We start from the raw sequence: 21,501 nt of genomic DNA, 5'->3' as shown, positions 1-21,501 counted from the left end.
TGGGTATTAAAGAGGGCACATTCTGCATGGAGCACTGGGTGTTATGAACAAACAATGAGTCATGGAACACTACACCAAAACAAATGATGTAATATATGGTGATTAACATAACAATAAAAAATTAAAAAAATATATAATCTGTATGGGTTAGTTCTCTGTGATACAAGAAAGGCAGAAAAGACGGATTTGAGAAGAAATAGGCAAATGATTGGTTCACCTACTATAACACATTTGAGTATTTCACATCTGTAACAATAGTTGCCAAAATGTATAACACCACCTGATAGACATCAGAAAAATATAAATTGCTTAGCAAAATACCTAGCATATTGTGAGTTTAGGGAAAAATGCTTATTCTTCTCTTTCCTCGTTTCTGCCTTAGCCAGAAAAGGAGGAAGCTACTGCCATAATTTTCTTGCAGTATACTTATTTGTTCATCCCCAAGGCAGCAGATGTACTAATCTGATTAGTCTGAATTTGACATTCTTTGGACTGAATGTTACATGTAAGTGAAATGTTCTGTCTCAAACATCTTCGTTTTTTATTACTTAAATCAAAAATACGTAAAAAAACAAAGTGAGGTTTACAGAAGGGAGGGGGGTCGGGGGATGAGGTAACCAGGTGTTAGGTATTGGGGAGGGCATGTGTTGGGATGAGCGCTGGGTAGTATATGCAACTAATGAATTGTTGAACACTGACTATTCTGGCTAAATGAACATAATTAAAAAAAAAAGCATCCTGGAATTCTTCCTCCCCTATTATATACATACCTGAATGGGGTTCAGTCTTGCAATTCTCTCCCTTGTGGCAACGTGGGCCTCTTCAGACCCAGCTCTTCCTGAGGCACACCTGAGTAAAGAAGATTCAAAGGTGAAGGTTGGCTTATGATGAGGAGATGCCATTTCAGACCCCGATCTAAGCCCTTCTCTTTTTCTTCAACACAGCATGTGAAAGAGAGGCTTACATTTGGCATTTTAAGTTACTTGCACAAATTAATAAAATTGCTACTTGATTTTCATTTGGCTAGAAATCTTCATGTGTATCTTCCTTCAGCCAGAACCCTGGTGTGGAAGAGAAAGGAGTGCTTGGCCTTGAATCTCAAATAGTAAGCTCTAATTAAATGGTAGCTCTTTTTGTTATTGTTGGAGCAACATACTATAGCAGGTTTTGCACAGGAAGAGTAAAATGAAGATAGTACATATAATTCTTATATTTTTCCAAATTTCCATATTTTATAGATTCATTTAAACCATGTATGTAAAGGGAGTATCTGCAACACTATCATTAAACAAAATAGCTTAAAAGTAATGACACCTGTTCAATATTTAAGACTAAAATCTCCTGATATTATGTTGGATTAAGAATGTTTATTCGCTCTGTGATATTTCTTGAAGAGAAAGAGTGGAGGTTATTTTGAGAAACAAAATTAATGGCAAAGGATACCATAGAAACTGCACATAGCAACAAGGGAAAATGGTGACGGAACAATGCTGAAAAATACAGAGAGATGAAAGCAAAAACCATGCATAAAGAACACTTACACAATGCCATTGTCAGAGTGAAGTTATGAACATGAGAAACTAAAATGAAATGATTAAAAGACAAATTAAATTTAATTCAGAGTAAAAGATATAGGTACAGGAAAAACTGCTGTCTTCCACCCCCAATACTAGTAAGTGTTTTAGTCCCTCACAAGGTGAGAAGAATTGCTGGTAAAATTGTTTAGAGATCTAAGCTATCCACCAAGTCATGTTTTACTATTAAGAAGGTGATCTACCCTCTTTCTTTCTTCCCATGTGACCAGGGCTCCAAGAAGTTGACTTTGCCAAGCATTGTTTTATCTTTCCATTTCTTCTCTGCGTGCAGCATGCGTGAATCAGTTGAGCCGGAGACTATTATAACCAACCAAGTTCTCCTGGCTAGTCTCTAAATATTAGACAATAATTTAGGCAGACCCCCAACTCCCTGAAAGTGTTTTGATTTCTTTTGGTACACACATTTCACTACTCTGATTCTTTCATTTTTGCTGCTTTATGGCAATGTTTTAGTCATGCATGCATAAACATTCTTCTGAGTTGGCTTTAAATCAATCTTTTTAATCCTGTAAATCTCTACATCTGATATGAAGGATTAACTAATAATGTTTTTGTGTCACATAAAATTACTTTCAATTGTGGAAAAGTAATTTGAAATTAATTCTGTACCATAGTTAGTGGATCTACTCAAAGTACACAGAAAAACTCAAAAGGAAATTAAATATGTATTTTAAATATTTTTTCTAGTTATATATTTTAAAAAGCCTAAATTTAGAACTCACTTATCTAAGTTGAATGTGTGAGAGACTGTCAAACTGGCTACTAAAAAACAGTTTCTCTTCTTATACACAGAACTAGACTACATCTCCCAGCTTCTTTTGCAGTTAGATGTGACCATGTGACCATATGGTAGACAAGAGAACATGGGGAAAATGACGTGTGTCACCTATAATTCTACCCATAAAACCCTCCCACATGTGAGCCCCTGAGATTGCTTCCTTTTTAAGATGGCTAGAAGACCACCCCTATGGCAAACTTGGATGCCTTGTGTTGAAGTATTAGAGCCATAACGTGGAATAAGCTAGAATTCTTGTGCTGCTACTTGATGAATTATTCTTTTATCAGGAGCTACCATTTTAAACCTTGTCATACCAATAGATATATTTTATGTAACTGCCATGATAGACTACTGGATTTGGAAGTTTATATGTCATCACAGCATTACTTTAATGAGGGTAATATAATAAAAGTAAAATAAATCAAAATGTATTTTAATAAGTTCCCTGTAATGTTAAAGTCCTCATGTATCTTAAGGGAAAGAACTCAACTAAATGTCATTCCAATTGATGTCTCTTTGGGAGGCCATTCTCCATGGCATTTGTTCATATGTAGTATCAGATTTTGTTATGAGCTCCTTTTTTCAAGAATATTTACATATTAAACAGCCTTAGAATATATGGGATCTTTCTCTAGGGCTAAAGGAAAATTGGTTTGCAGTCCAGGATCATAAAAATAATGTCCCTATCTAAGGCAAACAGTTGGCAGTTCCTTTACAAGATTAGAGATGGCCTGATTCTGGACTTCCTCAGGTGGGAAACAAGCTACTTATGTGCAATATCCCAAAGGGCCCACGTCCTTCTTTCTTGTGTGGGGCTTGGAGAGCAAGGGGAACTAATGAGGACATGAAGCCCCGGTAGCCTGCTGTACCATAAGATCCTCTATCTCTGACCCAGGAGTCTGCTGGCATGTATGAAACTTGACATGCTAACTCATTAGCTTGCAAGTGGGATAAAATCTCATAGCCTTACCAGCTGGAGATGGCTGGAAGACCATCTTGACAGCCCTCTCTAGGGTGTGTGTGTGTGTGTGTGTGTGTGTGTGTGTGTGTGTGTGTGTAAGTACATTTAGGTGCTATGTTTCTATACCTATGTAGGCTAAATCATACTTTTTGCTTCCTTGCTCCTTCCTGTTTGCTCTACCAACTGTTATCTCTTGCTTCTGCCACAAGTACATACAGATTTATTGAGTTTCTTTTTGAGAAGTGTGGGAGAAACAAATATTAGGAACAAGAATCACATGTACTTAATCAGAGTGGAAACAAAAAATAATGGCGACGATAGTGTTGATGATTATAAATGAGAAGACTTTGTACATGGGTGCCTGGGTGGCTCATTCGATTAAGCGTCTGCCTTCAGCTCAGGTCATGATCCCAGGGTCCTTGGATCGAGCCCCGCATCGGGCTCCCTGCTCCGTGGGAAGCCTGCTTCTCCCTCTCCCACTCCTCCTGCTTGTGTCCCCTCTCTCACTGTGTCTCTCTCTGTCAAATAAATAAATCTTTTTTTAAAAAAAAAGAAGACTATACATGACAGTCATTTTAAATACTTTTCATATTTTAACTCATTTAATACTTACAACATCACTACAGGTAGATACCGTTATCCCCTTGTACAGTTGCCTGTAAACAGTTATTTGGGATTTTTATAGAATTGCATACAATAGCTGTGCAACAGAGCAGTGTCTTAATCCATTTGGGCTGCTAAAACAAAACACCACAGAGTGGCTTATAACCAACAGAAATTTATTTCTTACAATTTTGTAGGCTGGAAGTTCGAGATCAAGTCTCCAGCATGGCTGTATTCTAGTGAGAGCCTCTTCCTGATTCCTAGATAGCACCTTCTCTCTGTGTTGTCACATGGTTGGAGGGGTGAAGAATCTCTGTGGAGTCTCTTTTATAAGAGCACCAACCCTATTCATGAAGGCAGAGCCTCTCAAAGACCCTATCTCCTATTTCCATCACCTTTCAGAGTTAGGATCAAACCCATAAATTTTGGGGGCACACATTCAGACCATAACAACCAGCCTAGATGCATTGAGCAGCACCAGACAATGACACAGGCCAGGCATTCAGATGCCATGGCTTACCGCAGATGCTAACCAACCTCAGAACTTAGATGTCACCCCAGATAAAGAAGGGGATAAGAAAAGGCAATCTGCATTGATGTGCTTTTAGAATTTGTAGTCATCTGAAGTGACTGGGAAATCGTAGAATTAGAAGGAAAATAGGGAGTTCTAAAACTTAATGTTTTTTTTTGAAATGAGAGCTTATGATAAAGTGCAGTTATCATGGTTTATAATGGTTATTACTAGAATTAGAATGAGGACTGCAACTGCAGTAGGCTTCCTAAATACCAGATCTACAAGAGACAGGATGATCAAGAGTATCGATTATAGAGTCAAAAAGGAAGGCAAATTTCTATGTGGCTCAATATAGGTAAAACAAGAGAGGCAATCATTTTAATCAACTTGTTAAATCTCCTCCATATTTTATTTGAAAAGACACAGCTATTGAGCACTATAGAATTCTGTTTTATCAGTTATACTTTCATAGCTTAGCAAATTCCAGAAGACATAGAACTTAGTATTTTTCCTCTCTGTATCCAACAGCCTTTTGACTCATGTCTTAGGATCCCTAGAAAGTGGCAGGCCCTCATATTTCCTCTGAGGTTGCTTTCTGTCTCTCAACCACCTACAGTAGGATCAATCACGCAGTGATGGTTTCAATCAGAAGGCTCCTGGGGCTCTCCCTTAAATACTGTACCCCATAACTGTGTCTTTCTAAATAAAATATGAAGAAGACAAATTGCTTAAAATAATTGCCTCCCTAGCCCTACTTAGACTGAGCCACTAGAAAGCAGGCTTTCTTCTTTACTGATTAATTTATACTTTTTGTTCTCCTGTCGCTTATAGACCTGGTATTCAAAAAGTTTACAATAGTCTATCTTTACTGTAATTCTCATCATAACAATGACAAGTCAAATTATTGAGAGTTTAAGTTACCATTGATTTTCAGACAAATTATTTCTTACTAATTAGAATTCAAACTACTGGACCTACATGATTCAGATCCCCAAAATGTAGTTCAATCCAAACGTTTACATTAGGTTGCAAATTTCTGATTTCCATTTAATCTAAATAAATCATGATACACTGAGATCCACCAGAACTGTTATAGTGACGATAATGGTACATTGAAAAATGAGTTCATAATTTCTAAGGGATGAAGATAAGGTTACTCTCCTTTTCATTGAATTGTTATATTAAACAATTAAACATTTAAGAATATTCAAGCTTTGAGAAAAGAATACTTTCAAAGATAATCACAACCTTAGGGCACCTGGGTGGCTCAGTTGGTTAAGCAACTGCCTTTGGCTCAGGTCATGATCCTGGAGTCCCGGGATCGAGTCCCGCATGGGGCTCCCTGCTCAGCAGGGAGTCTGCTTCTCCCTCTGACCCTATCCCCTCTCATGTGCTCTCTCTCTCTCAAATAAATAAAATCTTTAAAAAAAAGATAATCGCAACATTAATCGGAACTCTACCTTTTAAGGGTGAAGAAGAACTACCATGCAAATTACATTATAAATACTAGAGAATTTTACATGGTTGATTTGCTATTGAGAAAGAATGGAGATCCAAAGGCATAAAAGTTCTGTGGCTGAGTGTGTGTATTTGTGTGTATGTAGTATGTATCTGTATTTTAACTCAAATAGGTTATTGCAATGATTTTCTTAGAATACCACCTGTTCTATTTGAGCAGCCACTGGGGTGAAGGAAAGGATTCAGGAGGTGGTGCTTCACCTGTCCCCTTAAACCAGAAAAAAAAATGTAGATTCATTTATATTATGAAAGCACTCTTAAATTTGCTTTTTAAGAAAATATGCCCTGGGCCCCAGAAATAGACCCACATAAATATAGTCAACTGATATTTTTCATGGCAACTAAGTCAGCACAGTGGAGTAAAGACAGTCTCTTCAACAAATGGGACCAGAACAATTGAATAGTCACATGCGAAAAAAATAATAAATCTAGACATAGACCTTATACTCTTCAACAAAATTACCCCAAAGTGGAACACACACCTAAATGTAAAATGCAAAACTATAAAACTCCTAGAAAATAACAAAAGAGAAAAACCTAGATGACTCCAGGATTTTTAGAGCAGTGAAAGTATTCTGAATTATGCTATAATGGTAGACATATATCATTATACATTTGTCAAAATCCATAGAATGCACAACATTAAGAATGAACTCTAATGTAGACTATGTACCTTGGTGATAATGGTGTGTCAATGCAATTTAATGAACTGTAACAAATATAGCACACTGGTGAGGGATGTTGATAATGGGAGAGGTTGTATATGTACATGATCAATTTTGCTGTGAACTCAGAAGTGCTCTAAAATATAAAGTCTATTAAAAATGTATATGCCTTGGGGGCACCTGGGTGGCTCAGTTGGTAAAGCATCTGCCTTCGGCTCAGGTCATGATCTCAGGGTCCTGGGATCAAGTCCCGCATCGGGCTCCCTGCTCAGCGGGGAGCCTGCTTCTCCCTTTCCCTCTGCCTGCTGCTCTCCATGCTTGTGCTCTCTGTCTCTCTCTGTCAAATAAATAAATAAGAAAATCTAAAATTCAAACACCCAGATAATCAATCTAAGCTAAACATGCTCATTCCAGTTTTCCTTCCAGTAAAATTTCAAAAGTAAGAACACTGGAGGGAAAGTATGCTAATGGCATCGGGAAAGTTTCTCTATGCCTAAGAGAGAATCAAGAAAGAGAAACTTCCTCATTTTCACTTAGCTATTTTCTTCTCTTTTTCAGCTCATTGTCTTCGATGTAACAGGCATCTGTAATTTCTCCAGCTATCTGCTCTCAGTCTGAGGTTAAAGGCAACACTAGTTTTTGATAACATTACTGAGACAGATGGCCATTGCAATATTCTTGGATCCTGTGCTATCTGTAGGCTTCTAATTATGGAAGACATATTTCCTAAATTTTTAAGACAATTTAAGTGGAATTTTTAAAAATCCCACTTCCAAAATCATCTTACCTTGTATCATGGTGTGAAAGGACTGATAGAGATAAAGACACTCGCTATAATATAGGCTTAACTAAATTGTGATGATTGTACGAGAAATGGATAATAGGGTTTATTTTCTGAAAAGATAAGTTAATTAATGTAAAAGATAATAAGTGCTATTGGCTCTCTTTAGTGACTGTGATGAAAATCCCTGGATATTTTAGTTACATTAAGTATGAGGGAAGAGAGGTTGAAGAAAATATTCATTAATTTATCAATTTTAGCCCCTTCTCCATCAGGGAATTAGTAGATGCCTTTTCCCCCTGAAATTAATAAGATAGGAAAGGCAGATATGTTATGGTTTCACTCAGGAAAAAAAATTACTTCTGAGTGAATAAAAACAGTTTCTAACTTCTACGAGGCAACAAACAGACCATATCGGGAAAAAAAAAAGGAAGAAAAGGGAAAGAAAATAGGAAGTATCAACAAAATATCTGATAAGGTGACAGAAATAAGACTGAACAGATGCTCTATAAAAGGCAGATGTCTCTGACATGCCTGCTGCTCGCATGGTCTTGGGCAAAGCACTTAACCTCACTCAGCCTCTGTTTCCCATCTGTAAAATGGGAATAATAGCAAAAGTAGCTATCCTACGTTGGGGCGGGGGCTAAATGAGTTAAGGCATCTTCCATTGACGGCGGTGCATGGCACATAGTAAGCTTTAGAGAAAAGTTAATTTTATTGTTGTGGTGGTTCTTCACAAAAAGAAAATAATGATTCTGATTTGTTCTTGGATGACAAGCCTCAATATTATAAAGCGGCCCATTTTCACTCAACCCTTAATTCAATATAATTACAATTGAAATCTTAACATACTGTATTTTTTGTATTTGGTAAGTCTTAGATCTATTTCTTGTTCTGTACATAGGTCTGTGTCAAACTGTCTTAATTATTATAGTAATTCTACCTCATGAAAGGAAAGAAAGCATTAAAATAATCAAGAGAATAAATGTGGATTTTTTTTTTTTTTTTCAACAAAAGCAGTTGGGTCACTTGGTTAGCCATTTGAAAAATGATTCTCTTACCTGGATTACAATACCTCCTAACTGGTCTCCCTATTTCCACCCCACTGGCCTTTGGCTTATTCTTAACAGAGGCAGATCACATCTCTCTTTTGCCCAAACTCTCCATTGTCACCCTGTCTCATTCAGAGTATGCACCCTCTTGAAATCTGTGACTCAGTTCCTCTTTCTTCTGTGTATTGCCCTGTCCTTGCTAATCAGCTCCCGCTCACTGGTTTCCTGGCTGTACCTCAAACACGTTAGGCCCAACATCAGGGCCTTTACCCTTACTCAGTCTGCATGAAAAAGCTTCTCTCAAAATCTAAAGCAGCTATACCCACACCTCTTTCAGGTTCTGTAGGCTCTTACTGAGTGCGCTAAAGAAAAACCCTCCTAAATAATCATTGCTGTCTCGGCAATGCATATTAATTTAAAAAGTAAATTAGTCCTTGGTAGAATGTTTCTTTGAAATAGGAAGTCGGTTTTGACTATTTTAGGGCCATTGATGTGGCAGCCTAATTAACTTAGGAGAGTATTTTCTCTTATATTCCTGAGGTTTTCTTTTGAAGTACTACTTGTAATATACTTGATGTTTGCATATTAAACTGACATCTCAGTTTTTCAGTGGCCTTGCTATACAGAGATAAGGAAATCAACTAAAACAAAAGCGTAACTTAATAATGATGATAATTACATTTAGAAATAGAAGATATATTTTTTTCTGAAAGGATGTTATACAATTTAAATATGACAAACAAATATATTTATGCTTCCATATATAATATATATGTAAAATTTCAAAACATATTAACTTTAAAGCAAAAGCTGTACATGTGAGAATATAATTAATGAAGGTAAATAGTATTTTGGGTTTTTTATGAGTTATAAGTGATATACAGCATTATATTAGTGTCAGGTGTACAACATAATGATTTGTATACATTGCAAAATGATCACCACAATAACTCTAGCTACTATCTGCTACCATACAAAGGTACAAAAAAAGTTTTCTTGTTGTGATGAGAACATTTAAGATTTCTTAGCAAATTCCAAATTTGCAATAAAATATTATTGACTATAGTCATCATGTTCTACACTATATCCCAATAACTTCTTTATTTTATAACGAAGTTTGTACCTCTAGAGCCCCTTCACCCGTTTTGCCCAGCCGCCACCCCAGCTGAGCAGGGAGCCCGATGCTGAGCTTGATTCCAGGACCCTGAGATCAAGACCTGAGCCAAAGGCAGATGCTTAACCAACTGAGCCACCCAGGCATGCCCCGCGCCAAGGTCGTTTCTATATTTTGGCTATTATAAATGATGCTGCAATGAACACAGGGATGCATAGTATGTCCATTTTCTTCAGAAAAATACCCAGAATGGAACTGCTGGTAATTCTATTTTTAATTTTTTGAAGAATCTCCATACTATTTTTTGAAGATTTTATTTATTTATTTATTTATTTATTTATTTATTTATTTATTTATTTGAGAGAGAGAGCAAGCAGGGGGAGGAGAAGAGGGAGAGGGACAAGCAGACTCTGTGCTGAGCACAGAGCCCAACAATGGGACTCTGTCTCACAACCTGGAGGTCATGACCTGAGCTGAAATCAAGAGTCAGATGCTTAACCAACTGAGCCACCCAGGTATCCCCTCTATACTATTTTCAATAGTGGCTGCCCTAATTTACATTCCCACCAAGACTGTACCAGGGTTCCCTTTTCTCCACACCCTTGCCAACACTTGTTATTTCTTGTGCTTTTGATAACAGACATTCTGACAGGTGTGAGGTGATATGTCATTGTATTTTGATTTGCATTTCCCTTATGATCCATGATATTGAGCATCTTTTCATGTGCCTGCTGATCATCTGTATGTTTTCCTTGGAAAAATGTCTATTAAGAGACTATGTCCATTTTTTCATTGGATTGTTTTTTTTTAAGATTTTATTTATTTATTTGACAGAGAGAGAGTTAATGAGAGCAGGAACACAAGCAGGAGGAGTGGGAGAGGGAGAAGCAGGCTCCTCGCTGAGCAGGGAGCCCGACGCGGGACTTGTCTCAGGACCCTGGGATCATGACCTGAGCCGAAGGCACTTAACCAACTGAGCCACCCTGGCACCCCTGAGTTCTTTATGTATTTTGGATATTCACCTCTAAGCAGATTTATGATTTGTAAATCCCTTTCAGTAGGTTTCCCTTTTACTTTGTTGGCAGTTTCCTCCACTGTGCAGAAGCTTTTCAGTTTAATGGGGTTCCAGGGATTATTTTTGCTTTTGTTTCCACTGACTTTGGAGGTAAGATCTAGAAAGATGCTTTAATAGCAATGATTTTAAAATTTATGTAACAAGGGCACCTGGGTGGCTCAATTGGTTAAGCGACTGCTTTCAGCTCAGGTCATGATCCTGGAGTCCCTGGATCGAGTCCTGCATCGGGCTCCCTGCTGGGCAGGGAGTCTGCTTCACCCTCTTACCCTCCCCCCTCTCATGTGCTCTCTCTCTCAAATAAATAAATGAATTCATTAAAAAAATAAAATTTATGTAACAATACAATTATCGGATAGTTTTGCTACTACTTATAATTTTGGCGTGATAAAGACTAGATTCTCCATTAATTTTGTTTTGTGAGTTTTTGACCTTTGCTCATTTCTGACAATAATGTTTTTTAGTGCCTCAGACCCAGTGTTTATCATAGTGACAAAATATAGAGAATGATGCAAAGGATTACGTGGCTACGTGTATAAGGAAAGTCAAAATTGTAAAATTAGTATATTACTTTTCTCAGCTGCTTTCCAGTAAACTCATGTGTAAAAGAGAATATGTATAGTTCACTACTCTATATGAAATTCCTTAGGGTCCTTTCAGTGCTCTTAGGGGAAATTTTAATGGAAAGAGTAGTTTGAAGCTAAAATGTTAGCATGTTCTAAAATACAAAATTATTTATAAAATATATTGGAAATGGAAGAGGTTTTGTTAACAGACTTACTGTGCTTTTAGCACCATCTTTGCTTTAACTTTTTGTGTAATGAGCCAGCTTCATGCCATCTTCACAGGGGCCTGATTGGACAATGGGTGCTTCCATACACCTTCTGCTCATCTTACAGTGTAGCTAAAACGTAGTTGATTGTAAACCCAGAAGTTCTATCCAGAAAGCCTTCACAAATGTTTTGCTGGCTTAGTTGAGATCTTTACATTTTTCTGATGTTTCGACCTCACCAAAGCCTGGTAACTTGTACATATCCAAAGCAAAAACTCAGAAGCCGGAATTCTCCGTTTTATGTGGTCCAAGCAGTGCAGGTCAGTGGGAACGTAGGCCAGGTTAAAACATGATCATTTCCTGTAGGATCTGAAAAGTTGGCTGGCATAAATCCGATGAATTCATCAGTTCATTTGGTTTGTTGTTGTTGTTGTTGTTGTTGTTGTTTTATTGTTTTTTTGTTTTTTGAGCACCTACTAATTGCCAATGAAGACGTAGCGGTTAACAAAACTAAGAAGACCCTGCCCTCTAGTGGAAAGACATACAATAAACAAGAAACAAGATAAATGCAAATTATGTTAAGTGCTGACTTTTTTGATGAAGGTTCCAGGCTAGAATCTTTCAAGATTACATTCTAGAAAAACAAGGCTCCCTCTCTTTTTTATTTTCTTAAAGAGACGTGAGTATTAATAAATGTTCTTTAAATGCTTAATCCAGAACACATCATTGGCTATTCAGTGTCTCACACAGCTATCAATGAAAAAAAATTAAACAAATAGGTTGAGAGTCAAACACAGAATAACTAGAGATTTTATTTATTTCAAAACACGGAGAAGTTTTTGAAGCTGACCCTTTCATGTAAAGTGGTACTAAATAAATACTTAAATAAATTAAACCAATGAATTAACTTAGAAAACATTTAATAGATAATGTTTGTTCCCATCTCTGAAAGAATAAATCAACCAATGCCAGTGGGTTTGTGTCTTTATTAAATTTTACATGATGAAGAGAGTTCTCTTATCTTGAATGAATACTTGAACAAGCTCCATATTTTACTGAAACCTGCAGTTGTATACATAGTTATCATCCTCATAGCACATTTAAAAGGAACAGTATTTGAATACCTTGAGTTCAAAGTGTTTATGATTTGAGATATTTAGTTTTACTTGAGGGATATACTTATACACAATGTAATAAATTACATCTATCCAGTTTTCCCCAGGTGTAAATACCAATACCAATGGGTGCACATACTCTCTCTTTTTTTTTTTAACAAATTGAAAACGTTCCCTATAACCACACTGTCCAGCTTTGAATTTGCACAAAAAATTGCATGTGTTTGATTAAAGCTTTATAAAAAATTATATGTGATGCATAAATATTGGATGTGACCACTAATGGAATTCTCCCATTAGTAGTTATAAATATTATATATATATAATATTTATATTATAAAGTAGTATGCTTTGCAGTTTCCAGGCTAATCCCCAAGTCATACTACTCACTTCTACTTTCCCTAGCCAGGGATTTATTTATTCATCTGTTCCCCTTTTAGCTGCCATCACCTGCAGCTTCCTTCCTTCCTTCTTTCCTTCCTTCCATCCTTCCTCCCTTCTTTCCTTCCTTCCTTCCTTCCTTCCTTTCTCTTGCTTCCTTCCTTTCCTTCTTTCTTTCTTCCTTTTAAAGGTTTTATTTTTAAGTAATCTCTACACCCAACGTGGGGCTCGAACTTACAACCCCGAGATCAAGAATCACAAGCACTACTTACTGAGTCAGCCAGATGCCCCTCATCTGCAGCTTTACCTGTGATTCTTTTGCTCTGGCCTGCTGGGGAAGAAAACAAAATCTTTAATTTGAACCAAGTCTCCTACTCCCAAAGCCCACAACTTTTGTTGAGGTCATCACGTGCAATAAACTCTCTCTTACGTGGTCTAAACTGACACATGCATGCACTCACAATAAAAACAAACACACAAACAAAAAGCTATATTGTTCCGAAATGTTCACAATCATTAAACCTTGCTTTTTATTACAGAGGAGTTAGCTCTGCAGACAAGGACAAAGCAGGGCATGGAAATGGGAGGGACCAAATGGAAAGTCAATGGGTTTGTGGACCACTTCCCCAGAGCTTCGTCTGAGAATGTGAGAGAACTGGATTTAAAGATGTCCAAAATCCACTCGTTGCAAACTACTTGTAAAATTGTCTCAATGCCTGGTAGAGTTAATAATTTCCTTACATTTAAGGGTTAAAATTGGTTGAGACACATTTTTGCTATGATAGAGCAATAAACAGTGTTTACAATAAAAGTCAGCAAACGTTAGATGTCTTCTTAGGATAGATTCTTAATTGTGGAGTTATTAGTTCAGAGGGTTTGGTTTGTTTATGTCACTTGATGGACATGTGCTACCAAAATATTTTCCAAAAAATATCATCATATATTATACAAGCAAGCTCTGAACATACTCAATTTACAGCATTCTCAGCATAGTGATTATTTTAAAATAGAAACATTCTCATTAACTTGGTAAAGAAAATTAGCTAACAGTCCTCTACCCTTTACACACACACACACACACTCAATACCCTGGCATGATTCTAAAGAAATGTGTGGAGTTTTATTTCACAGTTTTATAGCAACATTTTAAAACGTAATAGTAACTTTGCCTTCCTAAATAAAACATTGTCTAAGTTTAATGAAAGGATTTGGATAGAGTAGCTATCCATACTTGGTTTCCTTAAGCTTTCTATTCCCAGTGTTTCCTGTGTTAACTAGTGGGTTCTTAACAGGAAAACATGCCATCTATGATGTAGTAGCCACTAAATAACTCCTTAATAGATTCCTTAATACTCAACTACATAAACAATGTCAAGAAAAAAGCCATTGTAATCCTTTTGTTAAGTTATCCTGATAGTTCTCTCTGTGTGTGTATGTGTGTGTTTAATTTTTTTTTACAAGCTAGCCCCAAGCCCTGCCATCATGTTTTTCCCTGGATAAAAATGCTTCCCTGGTCTTAAAATATGAGGTGAATATTTTAAACCCTTTTCACTACTAGACGTACTAGTCTTTATGTTGCTTAACATATTGCCAAAAATTTAGCAGCTGAAAACATATGTCCGTTATCTTGGTTTTCAAGTCAGAGGTTCAGGTCCTCTGCTCATGGCTTCACAAGGTGGCAATCTAGGTGTCAGTCAGGCTGCTTTCCTTTCTGGAACTTTGCATCCTTTTCCAAACACACATGGCTATTGACAGAATTCAGTTTCTTGCTCTTAGGTTGACTGAGGTACCCACTTTCCTGCTGGCTGTTAGCTAAGAACTGCTCTCAGCTCCTACAGGCCCACTTACTCTGAGGTCCATCCATTCACCACATGCCCACCTGCCTCTTCAGTCAGTAGGAGAAGCTCTTACTCCAGTCTATGCAGATGGGGTCTTATATAATCTCCCTGGGGTGGGGTGGGGTGGGGTGGGAGGGAACTATCTCACCGGTTATGTCATATTCTATTGGCTAGAAGCAAGTGCCAGCTTTTATCGCACTAAAAGGAGAGCAGATTATAAAAGAGCGTGCGTGATTGATTGAAGATCATTTCAGCACTGTGCCTACCACACCAGACAGTGATATGACTGCATTTGACTGCGCTGGGATCTAACAGGCTAACTGTTGAGGACTTCCCTGTGCCTGAGTCGTGAGCTGATTCTCTTACCACCTTCCTACAACTATCTTAGCAGAACTAAGGATCTGGTCAGCATATGTAGACGGACTTTCTAAGTATCATTAGTTGATTTTTTTTCTAATAAACTAGTCTTCTTAATCCGAAAAATAATGTCCAAACTGTATGCATTATTTTCTAATTTATAAAGCATTTTATTTATTTATTTTTTTAAAAGATTTTATTTATTTATTTGAGAGAGAGAATGAGATAGAGAGAGAGAGCATGAGAGGGGGGAGGGTCAGACAGAGGAGCAGACTCCCTGCTGAGCAGGAAACCCGATGCGGGACTCGATCCCGGCACTCCAGGATCATGACCTGAGCCGAAGGCAGTGGCTTAACCAACTGAGCCACCCAGGCGCCCTATAAAGCATCATTATATAATTATTTTACTTCATCCAAGAATTGAGTAAAGTTTTATTGGTATTAGTTCATAAATAAAGATACTTTTGCTCAGAAGCTAAGCAGTTACCTGCCTGATTCAGTATAGCTTTGACTGAAGCCTTGTGATTTTGACCTGATGATTTTTGGACTACTCTCAAATTAGAATGACCAGACATTGGCCTCCATGAGTCCTTTTGTTGGCTCGGGTCATCAGTTTGGTTATTTCTCATTTTGATTCGATTTGTCAAGTGCAAAAAGCAAAACAAATGTAGTTCTTGGATTTGTGAGAACTGTGAAAGTTTACACCCACGCATCTGACTTAAAACAAAAAAAAAAGAAGATTTGAGGAAAGGTATAAAATAGAGATTATATGATTTATAAGAAAAAGTAGCAGCTGAGCAAACACCAAAAGTCAAGATACAAAAGTTAAAGAGGTAAGAAAACTATGATAGGCACAAATGTCAGCAAGAAAAGGGGGAGAAGGAAAAAAAGTTTTACTTAAATTTAGAAAAAAAATTGCTGACTTCATTTCAATATTATATCAACTTGAAGTTTGTGGGTTGTGAATTGTAAGTACTGGAAACCACATTTTTAAAGTGACAAATTATGCAAAGAAATGCTCCCTTCCTTGCCTGAAGCTGAGACTTGTTAGCTCACATTTGCCCTTCATGGTTACATTTTTAAAAATTTTCATTTAAAAAAGCATTTAATTACAAAGACTGAGTTATATTATTTTGTACTGAAATATATCATATAGACTGAATATACTCTCTTTAGTAACACGGAAAACATCTTAATAATGTAATAATTATCGTAACGGAAAATATGTAATTTACCTTATTCTTTACATGGAACACATAAGACTATTCATAGGAAAAGGGTTGAGAAATCAGAGGCAACTAGAAATGAATAGAGATAATTTAATAAATTATAATTATGAAACACAACTGAGTATTCAGTCCTGTACTTATTTATTAAAGTTGTCATTAGAATAAAGAGAACTACGTACTTTACTAAAGTACTCAGCACCAAACAAGACTTCAACATTAAATGTCCCGCCATATAATAACATTCTTTTTTGAATTCACAAAGCAAAGAGTTAATATTTCTCATTAGATAAATAATTGAAATAAGAAATTGCTAAAGAGGGCACCTGGGTGGCTCAGTCTTTAAGTGTTTGCCTTCGGCTCGGGTCATGATCCCAGGGTCCTGGGATCGAGCCCTGCATCGGGCTCCCTGCTCTGCGGAGAGCCTGCTTCTCCCTCTCCCCCTCCCCCTGCTTGTGTTCCCTCTCTCACTGTGTCTCTCTCTGTCAAATAAATAAATTAAATCTTAAAAAAAAGAGAAATTGCTAAAGATGCCAAACCTTATAACTTTAAATCAAAGAAATCATAAGTGAATATCATCTAAGAGTCCATTTAGTAATCTGTGATGCCTTTTTCTACAATGCACAGCTTGTGGATACAGCTGATAGATTTAACAAATGAAATGTGCTATGTTCTATTTTTCTGGAATAGGCAGGTATCAATTCCTGTGATAAAGATAGGATGAGTAATGTCCTTGTCTTACAACTATTAACAATTTCCCAAATATTTTCCCAGTATCTGAGTAATAGTCCACCCACTTGAGAAAAGTTTTATCAACCCATCTCCAAAGATTAGAAATTATCAAAACTAACTGCTAATAGTAAAGTCTAAATGACAAACTTAGGGGACAGCTGAGCCTCTTACCCTAAAAAAACTTTTCCAAAAGCCCACCCAGTTGACTACATTCTTTCCACTGCCAAGAAGTGTATCACATTGCGCTCCTATTTGAAAGGAAAGTTATCGTAGTAAGTATTTTAAGAGGGTGCTCTGGCAACCACCCCCAACCCCCACCTAAAAAAGTGCTTTCTATTTGCAAGTTAGAAAAAAAATGAGTATTGGATGAGTGACTAACAATGTCTGCCACTCCTACGGATGTGCACATATGTTTCATAGGACTGTATGACTGGAGATAAATGGGCAAAGAAATACAGCAGTATGCTAAGATTGATTACACCACAGGGGTGGGAATGCAGGTTAGAAGAGCTTGTTAACTTTTTACACCATTTGTGTACTGTTCCACTTATTACAATAAGAACACATGCTCCTTTTATTTCAAACAAAATGAAGAGAAATAAATGAAAAACAAATTGGATGAAAACATGTCACCAAAAAAAAAAAAGGAAAAAGAACAACTAATTTACTTTAAGTTGCATTAAGCCCTACAGTAGAATAATCTATTCAATTTAACATTCTATTAAAAATGTTATACTGGTCATAATCACCAGACTAAAAATAGATATAGTAAACTAGGGAAGTTTCTTGGGAAATGGATAAGGAGCAGAAAGGGAGAAATAAGAAATATTAATTTCCTTCAATATGCTTGCAAACATTTTAAAAATCATGTATATATCATATATATATAATAATTTACCATACAAATAATGAAGACTAAACTTGGTATCATTCAGGAAAATGGGTATGAAGGAGGAAACTGACTATGAGCAAAGGCTCCAAAAGGGTAAGCCATATTTGGAGATGGTGAGTAGTTCAGACTGACAGCCTTGCAGGGAACATACAGTGAAGGTGTGGGAGTGAGCCACGGAAAGGTAGTTGGCAACTCATTATGGAAGAATGTTGGATGACACAGGTACAAGAGTTTCAGTTGATCTTGTAGTCATCAGAGATTTATGTTGAAATTGAGATAGGGGAGATAGGGCTGGAGTAATAAAAGTGCAATTTTAAGGAAAACAACTGGAGAAAAGGTGCGAGAAGAGGAAGCAGATAGTGAGGTGATAATTTAGTCCTAGAAAAAATGGTGGAACTATGGCTGAATGTTTAAGGTGATCCTGCTGTATTTATTAACATGCTGTCCTTGAAAGTGATATTTATATCTTATATATATTATATTTTATTTCATTTTGTTTTGTTTTATTTTTTGAAAGTAATATTTTTAACACAGGAAATGTGGTGAGCAAAGCTTCAGAAGACTATAAAAGCTTGGCTTCCTCTGAGAGCTGCTACTATCTCAGTATGGTTGGATGTAGAGTGTAGGAAGGAAGAAGGCCACACTCAGAACGCACCTACTATGGTCATAGTAGCAAGATCCTGTAATTGTGCAGAAGACAGTGGATTCCATTCTAGGGGCAAAGAGAAGCCACTGAAATTCTTTCAGAGGAGGTTTTCATTTAACAAAAGTTGCTCTAAAAACATGCAAAGATTGGGTTATAAGAAATACACATAGACCATTGCAGCAACTCTCCTAAGAATCCCAAAGGAAGATGGTCAAAACCTGAACTAAACAGGTGACCGTAGTACTAGAGAGAAAGCAGATATCTGACTTGTGTAAAGGAAACATAATCAAGAGACTCTTCTTGTTATCTAGACTAAAAAATTACTGAGGTCGATCGTTTCATCTGATAGAGAAAATAATGTGTATTAATAGTGAGTTTTACTTAATTTAAAATAGCCACTTTTTTTCCAGTTTTGTAAACTACATTTAGGTGTCATGAAACAAATGTGTGAAGAAATCTGTACAAGTAATGAACATATTGGATAACACATTTCACCATAAACAAATTGTACTTAAAAACATCATTCCACACCATAAAACTGAACAATATGCTTATTTAAGATAAAGCTTTAACTCAAAAGTACCTCTAAACTTTCTGAATAATGCATCACTTATGTGACTCTATTGTACGGACACGTATACGGAATGCATATGTTGGTGTTTTACTTGGCCTAACATTTAAGTGTTAAGTACAATATCAATACCTTAGACTTTTCAAAACACCATAAGTCATTGTGTTAGCCAGGACAGTCTAGGATATCCTGTGGTGACAACCAACCATGAATCTCAATTGCTTAAAACGTATGAAAAAATAAGAAGAAAGGTATATTCCTAAGGCTATAAATTCATCTCGGGTTTTCCTCCCAATGAGACCCAGGTAAACAGAACTCCATCTATCTGGAATATGCCTGGTCACCATGCCAGAATGAAAGCTATATGCCACGCATTGTCTCTTAACGGCCTCTACCTGCAAGTTACACATGTTCTTTGCAGTATATTTCATTTGTAAAAGCAAGAAGTGAAGGCACTTTTAACGTCCATATAGGGATATATAATCCTGCCGTGTGCTCAGGAAAAAATTGGAGTTAGAGGTCAACCAAATTAATATATACCACGGTAATACATTAATTTTCCTTTCAATGAAAAGAGATTTTGATAAGCAAAAGAAGAAAAGAAAGTCCAGGTGGTACAAAGTTTCTATCTATGTACTTAATATTAGAACATTTTGGTTAAGTACACTCAGTAACTGAGATTTGAATGAACACTACATATAATGTCACCTTGGCTTTATACAAATTTTAATTAAAGTAGAAATATGGAAGAGACCAGAACTTATATCTCATCTCAAAAGTCTTTTAAAACACACTTTAGTCCTAGTTGCTAATGAGCTCTCACACAAGCCATTTGTATGTTCTATATAATGGACAAGTATATATCACATTTTAATATCTTTATAGGTTGTAAAGAGAAAACTTGTCCCCAAAAGACTAAATTTAAAATAGAATCTGAACAAGAATTTTTATATAGTACTATCTGGAATAGCTATTTTTGAAGTTTTAGTTACCATGCTTTCATGAATCTTTAGAATTAGAATGATTGGTGAGAAACAAAACTTCACATGATGTGGGACAGCATACCAATAGGCATCTGCCTAATTTAATTTTATTTAGGCCATACCGTAAGTAAAGAAAATCACAAAGAAAATAAAAATAGGCACCATCTTCTCCTTTCAGCTAATATGTATCCTCTTCCAAAGGACAGATGCATTTGTTAGCGTCAAGACATTTAAAGCCCTCAAATATTATTTATGTAATGGTATTAATAATTCCAACCATACACTGAGTACTTTCTGGCTACGATAGGTATTCTACATATGTATGTTATTTAACGTGTATGAACATCCCAGGGTTAAATGTCACATTTGAGGATTTTATAACAGCTTATATACATATAGAAACGCACACACACACACACACACACACACACATACATCCTTCAAAATGTGCAATTCAGCATTTTTTAGTGCTTTGACAAAGTTGTGCAACCATCATCACGTCTTTTAAACCATTATCATCACACTCCAAAGAAACATCATACCCATTATATGAATAATATACTCCATTTTATGGCTATAATATTTGTTTATGCATTCATTAGTGATGGACATTTGGACTGGTTCCACTTTTCAGTTATCTTGGATGATGCTGATATGAGCATTTGTGTTTAAATTTTTGTGTCACCATATGTTCCTGATTTTCTACATATACACCTATGAATGGAATTGCTAGATGATTTGGTAACACTGTATTTAATTTTTTGAGGAATGGCCGAATTGTTTTCCATGTTGGCAACACCAATTTATATTCCCATCAGTAATGTATGAGTGTTCCAATGTCTCTACAACCTCCTCAATACTTGTTAATGTCTGTCCTCTTGATTATAGCCATCCTAATAGAAATGAATCAGTATTTCATTGTCATTTGAGTTTCATTTCAGAAATTAACATATTTTCATGTGCTTATTGGCCATTTATATATTTTATTTGGAGAAAAGTCTATTCAACTTCTTTGGCTATTATTCAGATTGAGTTGTCTTTTTATTGTTGAGTCATAAATGTTCTTTATGTATTTTGGATACAAGTTCCTTGTATTTGTAATTTGCCAAAAAATTTTTCTCTATTTGTGGGTCATATTTTTATTTATTGATGGTATTCTTTGAAACCCCAATTTTTCATTTTAATAAAGTTCAATTTATTTATTTCTTCTTTTTTTGCTTATGCTTTTGCTGCCATATCTAAGAAACCATTGCCTAATCCAAGGCAAAGAAAATTCACTCCTCTTTCTTCTAAGAATATTATACTTTTAGCTTTTACATTTAAATCTATGAATACT

This window comes from Eumetopias jubatus, unplaced genomic scaffold, assembly GCF_037043125.1.
Source record: "Eumetopias jubatus isolate StellerSeaLion01/CBP00866 unplaced genomic scaffold, mEumJub1_p1.0 scaffold_2, whole genome shotgun sequence".
In the NCBI taxonomy this organism is placed as follows: Eukaryota; Metazoa; Chordata; class Mammalia; order Carnivora; family Otariidae; genus Eumetopias; species Eumetopias jubatus.
This window is presented reverse-complemented; position numbering follows the sequence as displayed.